Below are 18,520 nucleotides of genomic sequence, written 5' to 3'. Positions count from 1 at the left end.
ATTCAGATACCCTTTTGGAAGTTCTTGAGGATTTTCTAAGTCTTAGGGTCCATTAGGCCTTCTCCATGACTGTCCCAAAAATGGGTGCAAAAGGAAGGGTTTGCAAGGGTTTTGGAGGCAAGAATCAACTTGCAAGCTAGAAATATTCAAAGGGAACCATGAAACCTTAGTTATACAATGTCACATACTAATTAGGCCAAAATTAAGTAGTTTTACACCTTCAAAGGGTTAGAGAACAAGATTTTACAAAAGACGCTCATAGGGAGTGAGCAACATTGACAACTTTTCATTCTTACGTCTTTCTACAAACACATCTTTTGCATGAGAACCAATTACATTTTTAAAGCATGTAAATATGACTATAATTAGTGACAAGAAAGAACCACATTATCTCTACACAAAAAGGCATTAGGCAATTACAAACATTGAGTCATTCACTGTCAAACTAGTTATCACTGCACTTTTCCCTTTTCACTATTTTTTTCACTTTAGACCTGCACTTTTCACTATCAAAACTCTTTTCCAAAGGTCTGATTTATGCTCTTTAATGATTCTCTATATTTATATGCTTGTTGACCTTCATACCTACCATTTGGAAGAGGAGGATTGCAAAAACAACTTCGACAAAAATGCAAAAATCAGTCATAGTTGACTATGACAGCCAGCTGGGCATTACAACTTTGCCTCAAGGATCATTAATTGATCTTGGAAATCTCAAAACCCATGGACAAGGTCAAAGAACACTCCTTGTTCTTGTTTGCAAGAAAATAGAAGGAGGTACAAGGCTTTACAAACTCCAATATATGGTGGAGAGTAAGCAACTGTATGGAAAACAACATCAAAATAGTGACTCACTGTTTTTTACACCATTTTTCACAAACTGAAAATGCAATCATCCTTGTCATGGCTTATAAAGCCTCTTTTCCTTTACATACAATCTTAAACATCAAACAGATCTATCCATCTTGGTCAATGCATTTGCTATAGAAGAGAAAAGCATCAAACTTCTTCAAGGACCCTAGCCAAATGACACACTTGCCTAGGGCTCCATGGCCATAAAACTTCTTGCACCTGCATTTTGGAAATAAAAACATGTATATACATATCTTACAAGTTGACCAATTGGTTCTTGGGAAGCCATGAACATTTAGGGATTCAAGAAGCCAAGTTGGTCAAGCATCCTTGCCAATTTCCTAGACAAGGCAGTGAAACTGTCAAAACTAAATAATTTTGCACAAAACTCAAAACTTAATGAAATTCAATACCACCAAAGGGAAAAGCTTCAGGAATCATAATAGAACTAGAAAATGCAAAAATAGTATGGCCACATACAACAGGTGTACGGACTGCTACTCACATGGAGTCAAAACATAGGGAAAAACAAGGTAAAATTAGTGCAAACTTGCAAAATGCTTGATATCTTTGAATGATCAACCCTTACAATGGTTCAAAAAAGAGAATAAATACCTCTACAAGTCAGTTATCCTCCTGTATGGATAGTTACATGTCCAAGAGCACTCAAATTTGACATTTTCATGTCTAAAATGACAACTTTTAATGCCTAGATGATGCAAGGTTGATCTCAAAGACTCCCAATCACCTAAGAACACTACTCACACCTAAAATCCAAACACTAAACATGTCTAAAAACTTTTCAAAACAAAAACACATTGAAAACTCACTTTTTACAACATTTTGCCAGGCAACTCCAAACTGGCAACTTTGAGCAAAAAGATGAAAATAGGAAACATGACCACACAATGAGTTCAAAACTCATCCAAACAACTTAGAACAACTCAAAAAAATCTTCTACAAACTTTCCAACTCAAAACTAATAAAAATCAAACTTGCTCTCAAACCTGTGATGAAAATGAGGCCTAGGTGCTCTTGCACTACAGAGGTAGTAAACCGGAGGTTAAGAAATTTGTTGATATGCTTAGTTGGAGAGAAGACCAGAAATTAGGATTTTATTCTTGCACAAGCAATGTTTGCCTACAATAAGTCAACGAACAAGAGCACCGAAAGAACACCTTTTGAAATTGTTATCGAAGCATGCCCTAGAGGTATATCATAATTGAGGGATATTAATAATAATGACAAGAATATTGTAGAAGCAGAGGAATTTGCAAATCACACAAAGGCCTTACATATTCAGGTTAAACAACAATTGGAGGATATGAACACCAAGTATAAGGAGAAAGTAGATGAGAAGAGAAGACATAAGGAAATTGAAGTTGGTGATGAAGTGGTGGTGTATCTAAGGAAAGAAAGATTTCCGGTTGGAACGTATAACAAGTTGAAGATGAGGAAATTTGGACATTGCAAGATCTTGAGGAAGTTCAGTTCCAGAAATGCATATGAAGTAGAGTTACCAGATAGTTTGATAATTTTTTCTATATTGAACATTGTAGATCTACATCAGTATCATGAATAAGAATTCAATGAAGACTATATTGCATACTTGGAGAAGCAGTTGCCCTAGAAGGAACCAAATCAGATTGAAGACATTTTGGATGGTAAGATTGGGCATACCACTCGAAGCAATTAGTATAAGGAGTATCTTGTGAAATGGAAGAACAAACCAGTTGAAGATTCATCTTGGATTTCTCAAGCAGAGGTGGACCATCTTGGTTTTTCTCTAACCTCAGCAAAGTGAGGGACTCACTTTTTCAACAATCCCAGATGTCTGATGCTAGAGCATCCTTAGTTCTTGGTAATCTTGCATCAGCCAAAAACATTTCTTTTCAGTTTGTTTTCTATTGTGCAGTTTCACCATTTCTTTCTACATTTTATTGAATTTTCTCATTGGATCTTGCGGAGTTCAATTTTGCTTGTAAATATGATTATCTTCCTTATTCTTGAACCGCATGACATTTGGATCATTTTCTAGCAAGTTACCGCTTCTGGATTCTGAGATAGTTTTCTGGCTTAGAACACCACAACCTCTTGGATCTATTTTTTATTGGTGAATATTGCAGATCCTTTTCATAGCTTGTGGAGCTTCAGTTCGTTGATTTCAATGTTCCTTGGCATGTGGATGACCTACCCTCTAATATTCACTTCTTCCTTAGGATTTCCTAGAGGATTTTCATTGGCGGAGGCCAACCTGATGGTTTTGCATGTTTGATCTTTTTCCTTGGTGTTTGATCCCTGTTGGGCCGACATGAATCTATCAATACAGAGAATGTATGTTGTAGTTGTGGATACACTCCACTTTTTTAATTGCACGAATTCTCTGTTATTATATCTTAAACTGAATGATCTGAAAAGAAGGTTTATCTAATTTCTTGTTGGTAATAGAAAATCAGTACGATATAATAAGAAAAATGTTAGCAATCATTTAACCTGAAATTAACCTCAGGTTGCATCAGTCAACAAATTATGACCATACATAAATAAATAAATTTGTCAACATAATACGAACTGATATGGCAAACATAAATTTCAAATAATATTCTATACAAACTATGGAATGCTAGCTGACTCCTTTAAGCTGATTAATAATTGAGACTACATAATAATAAGACATTGATTCAGCACGAATGCCAGTCATGATAAAATTAAAATAGTAATACAAAGTTTGTGCTTTCATCACATAGAAGAGTGTCACCTTCGACAACAGATAAAGATGGCTTCAGCTTGTGTATTCTATGTTCAACTTTTAACATAAATATGTTTCTCTTCAAATTGATAGGAGATTCTAATTAGGCAGCATTTCAAGTTTTATTTTAAAACTGAAAATCCTCGAGACCAAGGTTCATATCGTGTAAATGCTAGCATGAAAAAGGATTTTAATCTTAGACACAATTATTATTCTCTTCTTGTTTACTAAATCTGGAATTATGTTTTACCTCCCTTGAACATAGATGGTATGCCTTGTTATATTGGAGCAAAATATTTCAATATAATTTCTTGGCATGTTAATTGAATAAGGTTCAATACTAGTAATCTTTGTACCCATCTGAGATAATCATAAAATGGAGAGAAACTAAACAACAAGCGGCCAAAAAACATTAATATAAAAATAAAAAAATCAAACTCTTATAGCCGGGAAAACCATTGAAGACTATTAATACCGCCAGGAAGACTATTAATACCACCCGCAAGAGAACATGCCCAATAGCTATATTAGTCAGTACCCAAATGACTATCTCCTAAGTTGATGTTTTGGATTTGGCAAGACCGTGGGTTTAAATCTCACATGTTGGCAGAACAGAGTTCATAATTAATGAATTAATTACCTTCTTACAACAGCAAAACCAATTATGAACACACACAGTTACAATGTTTGCAGTAATACAATGTTTACAGGAACACCATAGAGTGGATCCATTTTTTTTTTTAAAGGATTATGAACTTACCAGACAGCTTATGGGTTGTTCCTCTTTTCCACCCATAACAATTTCCTACCAAACACCTCTAATTGAACTCCCTCAATCTCCTCTTAGAATGTGATCTCAAATATTGAAAGGATAGCAAGATATCCTCCCATGGATAGAGTGCCCCTTCTCTGAACGTGTTCTCCCAGATTGCAGTGATGCTTGCTTCTTTTGTTTATTTTTTTAAAGAAGGCCTTTGCAACTTTCAAACAAATCTCGTAGTCATACTTGCAAGGTACCCCCAGATACTAGTTGAAACGGCTTTCTATACTCAGATTGTGGGCACTCCAAGTTATGCACAGCGTACACATTTGACCAACTCGCATTCCAGTCCTTGGTGCACATTCATGAGCCTTTATTGCAGAAAAGGTATGCTCATACGGCTGTCTATTATAATTCCAAAATAGATCTTTCTGACAGCATGTTAGCAACACGTGTGTTATATTGGTTCCATACCCCGTATTTTATAAATTAAGTATTTCATGTTAAACCAACCAATTTAAATTTTCTTTTATAAAATCTTCTTACATAAATACTTTAAAAAAAATGAATATAATTTATGCTAGTGTAAAAACTTGAGAACAAACCAGAATGTGAAGTTTATTTATAATGTTCATACTATACATCAAAATATATTGTAAATAAATCAATTTTTTATATGAATATACAAAATGTCTAAACAAGGAGGAATCAAAAATATTATCACCATAATCTTGAATCGATTGTAATCAATGAAGGTAAATCTTGACTCCTAGTCTTAATATTCTTTCAAAATAATAAAACGAGGTAAAGTAAGTAAACAATTTACCTCATTACCATAAAGTTTATTCCTTATCAGTTGTTTCCTCCGTGTTTAAGATCATATAACACTCATTTACAATTGTTAGTACAACATAATATCATAGCCAACGAAACACATAATTATAAATGTCATATAACACAATGAATCTCCATTCTCTTCATTCACCATAGATAAATCACTATACTCTATGAGCTTCAAAAACATTTCTTCAATCTAAGATTTATATTACATAGAAATTAAGCCACACTAAATTTTTATTTTCACTTCAAGTATATAAGATTCTAGAGGAATATTTAGACTAATCTCCATGCCCAACATAGTCAAAATAAAAAATTAATCACAAACCAAAATGTCCATATCATCAAATCAAGTTGACTGTCTCAAGTAACATCAAGTATGAAGTATCTATAATCATCTACGGGTGGGGTCTCACAATATACATATACATATACATATACATATACATATATGCATGCATACATACATACATACATACACATTATTTATCCTCCCAAAGCTAACTACCTCTCAAATAGTGTGAATCCTCATTATTTGTGCTTAATAATTTAATTCTGCAAAGATTTTGAACACATGTAAGTAAACAATTATGTTACCAAAAATGAGAAATGAGAAACGTAAGGGCAAGGACAACAAATGAAAAATGAATTATATATATATATATATATATATGTAAAGCGGAAAAATCGAATCCTAGTCGTTCTCCCCTCCCCAACTCCGAGGAGAGAGAAGGGAGAGTCACTAGGGTTGATGGTTTTCACTTAGGGGAGACTTTACATTCAAAAGAGGGGTTGAAACCCACAAGATCCAATCCCACGCAATGCAAGATTGGATTCTATATGAGTTTCAAGGGTTAGGACATCAAGGATACCCTCTTTTGTAAAGAAATGTGGAAAGAATGATTGAACTAGGAATGCATGTAAAGTGGGAAATATTCGCTTATAAACAGAGATAGGGATATGGTATGAAGCTGCGGACCTGGAATTAGCTGTAAAATGTCGAGACGGTGCTGTTCTGCAAATTTGAGCAAAAGTTGATGGGACGATGGCGCCCGGTGTGCACACGGTCCTCCGAAAAATCCGCGAAATGAAGGGGGATCTGTTCATCACTGCACAAGGATTCCAGATCTTCAATTACAGCCGTGTACCTGCAACCTACACACAGAAAAGAGAGGACGATTGGGGGGTTAGGGATGAGGGGTTTGCCTTTAGGTCAAACCCCGGTTTTGGAATTAACCAAGAAATGAGAATGCTGTAAATGTAAATATTTGTAATGTAAACAAGTACTGATACCTTGTTGTAAGAATGTTTGTATTCTTACATGCGAAGGTGTAATGTATGTTGTATGTTGTATGTGATCTCCTCTTCAATGGTTGAATCCTTGTCTTGAATGCAACACTTAGCCTTGAATGGAGACTTAGAATGATCAATTGCTTGAAGGAATGCTTGAATGCTTGAATGTTTGAATGCTTGGATATCGTTTCCCCCTTTTTTCCATCCCTCCTAAAAATGGGAGAGGAAATGTAGTTTATATACTTGCCAATTAGGGTTAAAAGACTGATTTTCCCGACCTTAGGCCGACCAGGAAGCATTATTTTCCAATTTGCAAACTTAAAGACCCGAAGCCCCATAAGAGACTGGGCCCAAAATAGGGCCAGGGACCAGGGCACTGGGCGCCATGGTCCTGGGAGACCAGGGCGCTGGGCGCCATGGTCCCACCTCCCGGGACAGTAGGGTGCAAGGAGGATTAGGCTAGGGTGCTGAGAAATGCAGTTTTTGATGTCATGAACAAGTTTCGGGGTCTCCATTCAGGTTCCATGTTGCATCACCATCATGAAGCCCCAAATGCAGTCGAAATTGCAAGTGTCGCAATTTTAGGACGCTACATTTAGCCCCCACTTTAGCAGGAGTATAAGCGCACGCTCATACTTCCAGTAAAGTACAAGGAAACAACATTGAAAAAAAACTTTCACCACGTCAAGGAGGCAAGATACACCAAGCCCCCAGTGGACTAAGGATCTTACAGCTTCGATTGACAAAGTAAAAGGGAAGATCACGAGGGAGAACCATGACTGTCAGTAGTAAGGTTCCCTCACTATGAGTCATGTAAGAAAGATATCAAAAATTTTCAAGGAAAAGCTAAATTTGTCAATAAATTTCCAAGTATCTTGAAAAGATATGACGGGATGTATGCCCCCCTACATTAAAGCAATCGCACACACCTCACCGGGGGTGATTGCTTTAAGGTAGTGATACATATAAGAAATGAGAAAGGAGAGGAGCACATTATCACAAGGATTTAGCCCCCAAGTGTGAGATAAGCACAAGGATAATAGACACAAAACACAAAGCACAAGGTGACTTCGCTTTCCTCGGGGTCAGTATGCTGTATGATAATTCATGTATATCATATGTATGTATGCATAATTGTTCTTCATTCCCCAATCAAGGAAGGTCACCTAGAAGAAGGGAACACATGTGTCTTTTGAGTCAACATGAGAGAGACCAAGAGATCTCAATGCTTTGCATCGTCATCAAGTAGACAACACTAAGGACAACAAATAGAAGAATGAGAATAACACATAGAAGAAGTAACGAAAGAGAGGAGGGGAGAATCTGCTATGCTAATGAAACTAGTCTAGCATGTCATCTACCCCCCGATCTTGCTGATTAATATTTCGGGAAGGTAGGAAACACGCTAGAGGAGGAACATCCAACATAGCAGATGGAGCTATCACAAGATCCAAACAAGGGCTATGTTCAAGTTCCGAGCCATGTTGTTCTTGTCTAGGAGCTAGGATAAGTGCTTTAGAAAACTCGTTAGATAAATGGTTATCAACATCAACATATTCATATTCACTATCAGAATGAACAGAAGTAACATTTTCATCATGAATAACATTTTCATCCATATCATCATCAAGATTTATAAAAATAGGATCTTTAACTTGCACAGGATCAAGACCATCATGCATCTTATGTTTAGGAGATTTTGGCTCAATTTTCAGCTGAGGAGAAAATGGAATAATACTGGCTGAAGGTGTTTTTGGGGATTGCAAAGTTTGAGAAGCAGCTACTTGAGCTCTAAGACAACGCTTTCGGTGGCGTTCACGTGCAGAACGATTTCATCTAGTCTTAGTAGGAAGTTGCGAAGATTGAGGAGGAGGAATGTTCTCATCCTTATCACTTGGGTGTTTAGGTTGTGGTCTCTTAGGTTGAACAATAGGAGAAGAGGAAGCTCTCTTCTCTCCATAAGAGGAAGGAGGAGGAACTGCTCCATACAAAGGAGGAATATTTGGTTTAGGAAGGAGACCAAGTCCATCATGACGAGGAGGTATAGGTCTACTTTTAGGAAGTTTATTAGATATAGACATAGTCACATCCATAGGGATGGGTTGGGAATCTTCTTGAGGAAAGACATTAGTTTTATCTTTCAAAGGAAGAACTTCCTTCTCAAGAATGATAGGAATGTCAAGTTTGGGTGTTCTAGGTTCACTTAGAGATAGGATCATATCCTTTTTCCACTTTTGATAAGATTTGAAAAGATGATCACTTCGCGGAGGAAGAGATTGGAATTGTTTAGGCCAAAAGTAATCAATAGGAACGCTAGAAGTTCTTTTAGCTGGTTTAAAGAGACTATGATTAACAGTAACAACTTCACCATTATGGGGAAATTTCAAGCACTTGTGAATAGGAGAAGCAATAGCTTTCATAGAAGATAGCCAAGGATAGCCTAGCTTCACATGAAATTGTTCAGATGATGGAATAATAACAAAGTCCACATCAAGGGATTTGTTATGGACCTCAATAGGTAATGTAATAGAACCAATTGCAGGAGAAGAAAATGCATCAAATAGTTTCACAACCACATTTGTTTCATCATAGATCACTTGATTCAATTGCAAAGTAAAAAGAAATTCTTCAGTAATGACATTAACCATACAAGAAGGATCAATAAGCACTCCACGACAAGGTGTATTCTTGACTTTTGCAACTATATATAAAGGACCATCAGGTGCCCTGATAGTTTCACTAGAATCAAAGGTGATGGAAGGTTCTTTAGGGATTTTTTGCTGCTCTACAAAGTTAATCACATTCGGAGTCGTGGACACAAGATCATCAGGTGAGACAGAGGAATCAGTAGTATCAATCGCATTAGAGTAATGAGAAGGCAATGGATCAGTAAAAATCTGAAGATTTTGGTTAGGAGGAGCTACAGATGTGTTGCCTTTATCATTCACACCAGAAACAAAGATAGTATTATTATCAATCAAATCTTGAATTTTACCTTTTAAAGCAAAACATTTTTCAGTATCATGCCCAGGTTGAGGATGAAATTGACAAAAAGATTTGTTATCAAAATAGGGTGAATTAATCTTTGTAGGATCTATTTGCCTTATAGGAGGGAGGGTAAGCACATTTTGTTCCAATAACTTATTCATAATACTATGCAATGATTCATTCAAAGGAGTAAACTTTCTTTCTTTCTTGAAAAACTTAGAAATGGGAGGCACACCTGATGCTGCATTCACATTGTTGTTGATGATGTTTTCATTGAATTTAATGGACTCTCCGTTCGGTTTAAACTTCCCAAATGGTTGTTGACTACTATCACCCTTATTACTCAAAGCCATAGGATTTGCTTATTCCATTTGACTCACAGTCAGTTGATAATTGTGAAGAGTTGCGCACAACTGTTGGAAAGAAGTAAACTCAGAAAACAGAAGTTTTTCTCTAATATCTTTTTGTAAATTAGAAATAAAGATTCTTTGAATATCATTGTTAGGCACTGGAAAGGAAATTTGAGCATACAAATGCTTATATCTACCAATGAAATCAGTCACTTTTTCTTTAACACCTTGTTTACAATGCATTAAATCAATCAAAGTAACTTTAGGACTTATATTGTTTTGAAATTGTTGAATGAAAGCATTTGCAAGTTGTTTGAAAGAAGTAATAGAATAAGAAGGCAACGAGCAATACCATTGTAGGGCTTTATCTCTTAATGTTCTAGTAAACAGTTTTGCAAGCAACCTTTGGTCATAAGCAAAATCGGTACATATTGTTTGAAAGGTCTTAACATGTGTTAGAGGATCACCCTTACCATTATAAAGCTCCAAATGTGGAATTTCAACATGTTTAGGGGGGATAGCTCAAACAATGTCAAGAGAAAGTGGGCTCGCAACATCAAATGTGGGCACACTAAACTTAGATTGATTCATAGAGGCAATTTGTTGCTATAAAGAAGAGACAGTTTGTGCAAGATTGTTAATGGTCGCTTCAGTCGAAGAGTTCATATTAGACGTGTTAGATTGTAATGGAGGTGTTATGTTATTGAAAGAAGGTAGAAAGTAAGGTGGTGGGACACTATGATAGTTAGTCATAGGAGATGATTGGATAGGAGGAACACTACAAGGAGGAATGGAATGGTTAAATTAATTGCCCCCTTACGTCATGTTCATTTGTGGAGATGAAATAGGGACACTCATTGAAGGAATGAATGAAGAAGTTGGATTGAATGAAGGAAGAGGGTTGATTGAAGAAGAGGGATAGCCCCCATGACTGGTGATCATAGGAGGAATGTCTTGTGTTGAAGTAGTCATTATGTTTGATGTAAAAGTAGGTATACTAGCAATAGGAGTTGTCAAAGGAATAAAATGATTGACTTGAGTAGGAGGTTGTGTATAACCTAAGGTTTCGGCACAACTTTTCATAGGCATCACATTCGAATCCACAATGTGTGCAATACCACGCAAAATATCAATTCCATTCTTATCACTTTGAACCATACGTTTTAGACTCTCAATTAATGAAAGAGCTTGACTATCGGGGTATTCTTGAGACATCCATTGTCGAAAATCATCAAATTGGTTATCCAATTTTGAAAGTTGTTCTACAAAAACCTCATGGAGAGCTTCTTCATCATTAAGAGGATTAGAGGAATTACCCATATCCTCATTAAAAAGGCTATTCAAATTAGGTTCCATCTCCTCGGTAATTACACCTTGGAAAGACTTAATTCTAAGGCTTCGTCTAACGGGAATAGTGTAAGTAGGGCTTATTGTTGTAAAACTCATGCACTAAAGAAAGAGAGAAGATTTTGAATTTTAGAGGTAGCAAATTTCAATAAAATCAGCCAATCTCCTAGATTTAAGCTGTTAAATACAATCAGGACAATCTCCCGAAATTTCAGAAAAAATGTCCGGGACCGTGGCGCTCGGAGTGCACACGGTCCTCACAACTTTTTTCGAAATTTTCAGGGATGAAAGTTATGATGATTTTAAAGCTAATCTAAAAAAATCAAGTGATTTTACGATCTGTAGATAGGCCAAATTAAAGTTGCAATCTCAAAATTGAACCCTACCAAGATTGTTGAAATATGCAAATTTTGAATTTTGAAAAAGAGAGGGAAACTGAAATTTTGAATTTTATGATTTTAGAGGGAATACTAAAAGCAATGCAAGTTTTGAAATTTAAAAGTTGACTCGATTTCATGCAAAATTCGAATTTGGAAAGTGGAAATCAAGGTTGTTGCAATTAGACACTTAATTTCAAAAGTCATAAACTGCAAAAATTTGAATAAAGCACTAAAATTTCGAATGAATGCTAACACACTTTTCAGGTTTAGGACAGCAAGAAACACAATTTTGATATGAATTTCAATTTCAACAATTTTTGAATGATTAGAAGCCTCAATCCAAGCAATCACTAGACCAACTTTGACTTTAATTTTGAAAGTGTTAAATATGATAAAATCAACCAAAATTCTGGATTTTAGCAGAAAAATACAGTAAGATCTAGCTCCCGAAATTTTGGAAAAAATGTCGGGGACGATGGCGCTCGGGATGCACACGGTCCTTGCAACTTTTTTCCAAATTTGCAGGGATGAAAGATATTGTGATTTTATTGCGGAATCCAAAGTTACAGCCGATTTGGAGGTGTTTTGATTAGTGAAATTATCAGTCAAAGGTTGAATCAAGAAGGTTTTAAAAATTAGGGTTTTGACATTTAACCACTTAATTTTCAAAATTAAAGCACAAATATGAATTGACAATTTGCAATAGAAAGGTAGATCTGAAACAAGCATTAACAATTAAACGTTTCACAGGTTTAATTACTAAAAGAAAATTTTAGGGTTTTTATGCAATTAACCTCTAAAATTTGCAAAAGATCAAAGATGAAAAATTAAGGGCACAAATTTTTCAGATCTAACCATGAATAATCAGAATGTGGATGTTCACGTTAGGTTCACCAAAATGTAAAGCGGAAAAATTGAACCCTAGTCATTCTCCCCTCCCCAACTCCGAGGAGAGAGAAGGGAGAGTCACTAGGGTTGATGGTTTTCACTTAGGGCCCGAGACTTTACATTCAAAAGAGGGGTTGAAACCCACAAGATCCAATCCCATGCAATGCAAGATTGGATTCTATATGAGTTTCAAGGGTTAGGACATCAAGGATACCCTCTTTTGTAAAGAAATGTGGAAAGAATGATTGAACTAGGAATGCATGTAAAGTGGGAAATATTCGCTTATAAACAGAGATAGGGATATGGTATGAAGCTGCGGACCTGGAATTAGGAGTAAAATGTCAAGACGGTGCTATTCTGCAAATTTGAGCGAAAGTTGACGGGACGATGGCGCCCGGCGTGCACACGGTCCTCCGAAAAATCTACGAAACGAAGGGGGATCTGTTCGTCTCTGCACAAGGATTCCAGATCTTCAATTACAGCCATGTACCTACAACCTACACACAGAAAGGAGAGGACGATTGGGGGGTTAGGGATGAGGGGTTTGCCTTTAGGTCAAACCCCGGTTTTCCTTTAGGTCAAACCCCAGTTTTGGAATTAACCAAGAAATGAGAATGCTGTAAATGTAAATGTTTGTAATGTAAACAAGTACTGATACCTTGTTGTAAGAATGTTTGTATTCTTACATGCGAAGGTGTAATGTATGTTGTATGTTGTATGTGATCTCCTCTTCAATGGTTGAATCCTTGTCTTGAATGCAACACTTAGCCTTGAATGGAGACTTAGAATGATCAATTGCTTGAAGGAATGCTTGAATGCTTGAATGTTTGAATGCTTGGATATCGTTTCCGCCTTTTTCCCATCCCTCCTAAGAATGGGAGAGGAAATGTAGTTTATATACTTTCCAATTAGGGTTAAAAGACTGATTTTCTCGACCTTAGGCCGACCAGGAAACATTATTTTCCAATTTGCAAACTTAAAGACCCGAAGCCCCATAAGAGACTGGGCCCAAAATAGGGCCAGGGACCAGGGCGCTGGGCGCCATGGTCCTAGGGGACCAGGGTGCTAGGCGCCCTAGTCCTGAAGGAACAGGGCGCTGGGCGCCGTGGTCCCACCTCCCGGGACAGTAGGGTGCAAGGAGGATCAGGCCAGGGTGCTGAGAAATGCAGTTTTTGATGTCATGAACAAGTTTCGGGGTCTCCATTCAGGTTCCGTGTTGCATCGCCATCGTGAAGACCCAAATACAGTCGAAATTGCAAGTGTCACAATTTTAGGACGCTACAATATATATATATATATATATATATATATGTATGTATATACATACATACATATATGTATATATATACATATATACATATAGACATATATATATATGTATGTGTATATATGTATATACATCTATATATACATATATACATATATAAATATATATATATATATATATACATATATACATATATACATACATGTATATACATATATACATACATGTATATACATATATATACATATATATACATATATAAATATATATATACATATATATACATATATATATACATAAATGTATACATATACACATATAGATGTATACACACACACACACACATATGTGTGTTTGTTTGGGTGTGTGCCTGTGTGGACTCAACAAGAAAGAAGTTCTCAGGCCGGAGTTAAGGCAAACGAGGCTGAAGAACACATTATAGTTGAAGAACATTTGGAGGAGCCCCAAGTTGAATCAATGGAGGTTCAAGGAGAGGGGTCAGACTCATTAACTTCTCACAATATGGATAAGCATATTGTGGATCTATCTACAAATGTCAAGAGAAATATTTCTTATAAAAATTTAGACCATTTACTTGCAATGGATGTCAATGAATTGAAATGTCTCAATGAAGAACCTAGACATACTAAAAGGAGGCCAATGAATAAAAGTACAAAATTAATAATGTCTCATTTTGATAATCTTGATAGTGCACTAGAGAAAGCCCAATTATTATCAATTGTACTTACTTGTAAAGAGTTAATAGATCCATTAAAATTGTTGGGTATAGATACAACAAATAAAAAGAGGAAACTTCTGAGATACAAAAATCTATTGTTGAAAATGTTAAGAAAGGTTTTATGAACATTGCTAAAAAATTTTGAATAGCAGATAAGATCATGTCAAGAAGAGTGATGTTGACATCTATACTAAATGAAAGAATTCATCAAAAAAGGAAAATATCTTCATTGTCATCTAAGTTTGGTTTTAGTATGATAGTATCAAAATATTTGTAAAGGAGAAAGATTTTGGATGATGATGAGCTGAAATAATAGCTCTTTTATGTTTATGACAAATAAGTTTTTCTTATGTTTTAAGTGCATAATTGGACAATGTGAAGGTCATAGGGTATAATAGAGTTTTGACTATGTGCATATTGAGCAGTAACTGAACCTGCTGAACCTTGTATTATTTTGGCTAAATATTCCTGTAGCTATGCAAATTACTACGATAATTTCATGTATGGATGTATAAATGTTATGGTTGATAGAAAATTGATATGTATGTGCTTGTATGCTCTAACCCTTGATGTGGGAATAAATAAGTAGTTGCACAAGCGTTCAAGCTATACAAGTTTGGAGGATCGCGCCATGCAAGTCGTTAGAAATGTTTCAAGGCGGTTAAGAGAATTAAAGACAAAAGGGAGATGGTGTTCAAGTGGAGCGGCTGAAGAATAGTGAGGTGGTTCTAGATTTATTTATGATTGTCTTTAGAAGGCAACAATCTAGTGAAACCGTCATGCTATATTCTTGGTCATGTAATGATAAAAGTCCCATGATCTTTGTGGTTGACTTCTTCAATATTGTAATACAAGTTTCCACCTATTTTCATGGGCGTGGTCTAGGTAGTTAAGAGTTTTTTATAATCTTCTTATAAATAAAGTTCTTAACCTCTTCACAGAGGTTAGAGAGAGTTTTCAAAGCTAAGTAGCATTTTCCCAGTTTTATGTATTGTAACAATTTTTGGAGATAATGAAGAAAGTTATGTTATTCTAAGCCTACAAAATCATTTGAAATCTAGGTATGCTCATCCAAGGGGGCCCACTTGGTGAGTAATCTTGTGTAACTATTGAGTTAAGTTTCCTTTTGTTGTAGTAGTTGTTCTAGCAATTGATTATTTCTGCAGCCACTAGAACCAGATCCTGTGACTGTTCCTATAGCCAAAGTAAATAGTGTAGTTCTTGTTTGCTAGCTTTTAACATAGATAACATTTATTTATTTAGAATTATCTTTCAATGTTAAGATTTCCTGTAGCCATTTAGTTATGCATCTTTTTATGTTTGTTTCAGCAACTCCATTTGTTGCAGTGGGATAGAATGGCTTTCATTTGAACCTATTCCATAAACAATGCTGGCCCATTTTAAGTAATACATCCCTAGGTTGACAAGTAAATGAACCTAAACCATAGAAATGATAGCTATACAGAATGGATGTCCAATCCCTGAATTAAGGCTTCAAGTCTAGTTATTATCCTAATTGGCAACGCAAACATTTTTAGAGTCATTACCGAGGATAGTGTCAAAATAAGACCCTGTCATAGTCATGATATTTTAGTTTTCAATAATTTATTGTTTGGGTAGTTTAAAATAAGTTTTCAATTAATTTTTATGAATCTGCAAGCAAAGAAGAATAAGAAGAAGAAGAAGATATGCTCATGGTAGATTCCTTCCTAGTCACCTTGATTATAGAGGACTCAATCCATATGAAGCACCAAATGTAAACCCTTTTGCTGCACTTTATCAAGCCCCACATAATTTGGATTGTCCTGCATTTGAACTTCTAGAAAACGTTCTTCATTTTCCTTTTGGATCACCTAAAGAGAATCATTACCCTTTAGTTATTTACCAAGGATCAATGGATGGACAAGGAGGTGGAGATAATCCACCAAGGGGTGGAGGTAATCCCCCACCTCTAGGTGGCGGCAATCCACCTATTAACCCAACATTTGAATTTCCCATTTCTGATCCACAAGATAATGCTAACGTCAAGAACATTCCAACTTTTGATCTTCCTAAATTCTACAGGCTAGTTACACAAGACCCATACACTTTCTTGTTTGAATTTGATGTTCTCTGTAGGAGGTATGATTACACTACAGATGCCCATAGGCTTAAAATATTCCTAGCCACCTTGAAAGAATCTGCCCTAAGATGGTTTTTGAGTTTAGGGAGTAAGTCAATAGATACATAGGATGAGATGAAATGGTTGTTTCTTGAGAAATATAAGGATTGTTATAGGGGAACTGACCGCCATGAAGATCATATCTTTAGGATAACATAAAAGGAGGATGAGAGTCTAAAAGACTACCTTGAGAGATTTGTATTTTGTGTTAAGAAGTCTAAACACAATACTCTAAACGATGAGTCTCTCAAGATGATATCTCTTAGAGGAATCAGTGAAGAATTCTCATATGCCCTAGACCTTATGGGAGGTGGAGATATAACTCAATCATCATGGAATGACATTAGCCAAATCTATCAAAAATATTCCAGGGTGACTACCAAGAAGAATAGGCATTATAAGCTTGGGAAGTCCTCATCAACAACAACTAATGGTGTTTTGAGGATGGAGTTGAGCCATTTATTGAATGATTGTAAGGAGGATATCATAAATAATATGGCCACTCCATTGGACACAATTCAAGCTAGAAGAAGCATGAATAAGTTGAAGCAATGCTTGTAGAGTTTTGTCCACACTGTAGGCAAAAGAAGAAGGACTGCAAGTGTAAGTTAGTTGCTAATATTGATAATCACCGTGTTCTTGAGTTTAAGCCAATACATGGAGATGATGAAAAACTCTTCTATATTTCTCAAAGGAGGCCATGAGCCCCAAGACAAGGTATGCCTCCCGATCCATTATCTTTTGCTAGTTATAATGGGAATTCTTATGCACAAAATAATCAGTGGAAACCTCCGTATGTTCAATGTTTTCAAAATTTTCCACCTTAATCTTGGTATAATCCCCAAGGTTCATGGTCAAATAGATCCAATCCTTCGTCCCAATGGCAATAGTCATAGGGAAATTGGCAGCCAACTTCTCAATGGAGAGGGGGTCAACATTGGTCATATCAACCTTCTACTTATTTACAATCACCACAACCACCTCATCAGCCTGCTATAATGTCACCCCATGCTCCTAATGCCACTCCACCTAAAGCTACTCAGTTTCCATCTTATCCCTTACCAAATCCATATAGTAAGCCCCAACCACAACAACAAGTCTATCATGCTGATCGTAACTAGTACCCTGCATATTCCCTTAACATAAGTGATATTCATCTTAGGTTAGGGAATATGTTGCCTAATCCGTCTTCTCCAGTAATTACTGAAGTACCATCAAAGAAAGTTTATCATATAACCCTCCAAATCAGCCAACTCAATTTTCCCATGCCCAACAATCTAGAACTTCGCATCCAATGAATATAATACCTCCATTTCCTCAGAGGCTACAAGATAAGGAGACTGAGAAAAAGTAAGACATAACTTTTGATCTCATTGATCAGCTGAAACACATTTGTGTTAAAATTCCATTGTTTCAGGCTTTCAAGGATGTCCCCATCTATAGTAAGGTCATTAAGGAAGCATGTTTGAAGAAACTTGGTAGGAAAAAGAAGGACCCACAAACAATCCATGTGATGGGACAACTCATAGATATTATATTGGGTATGGTTACAATACCTAAGTACTTTGATCCAGGTAGCCCTATGGTGGGAATAGTCATTAATGGTACTCAAATTAAGAATGGTCTAATAGATCTAGGAGTCCCCATTAATGTAATGACTAAGGACACTATGGAACAACTTAACATAACTAGTCTTCGACCTACTCCCATAGTCCTATAGCTTGCTGATAGCTCCATTGTATGACCTGATGGTATGATAGAAGATGTTGTAGTCACTTTGGATTCTTGGGAATATCTAGTATCTTTCATGATATTATCTCCTAAGGTCACATTGGGAGGATATACTCTCATTTTAGGAAAGCCTTCATTTGCTACAGCTGATGTGTATATTGGATGTCGGTCAAGAGAT

The sequence above is a fragment of the Cryptomeria japonica genome, chromosome 9 (genome assembly GCF_030272615.1).
Source record: "Cryptomeria japonica chromosome 9, Sugi_1.0, whole genome shotgun sequence".
NCBI lineage: Eukaryota > Viridiplantae > Streptophyta > Pinopsida > Cupressales > Cupressaceae > Cryptomeria > Cryptomeria japonica.
This window is presented reverse-complemented; position numbering follows the sequence as displayed.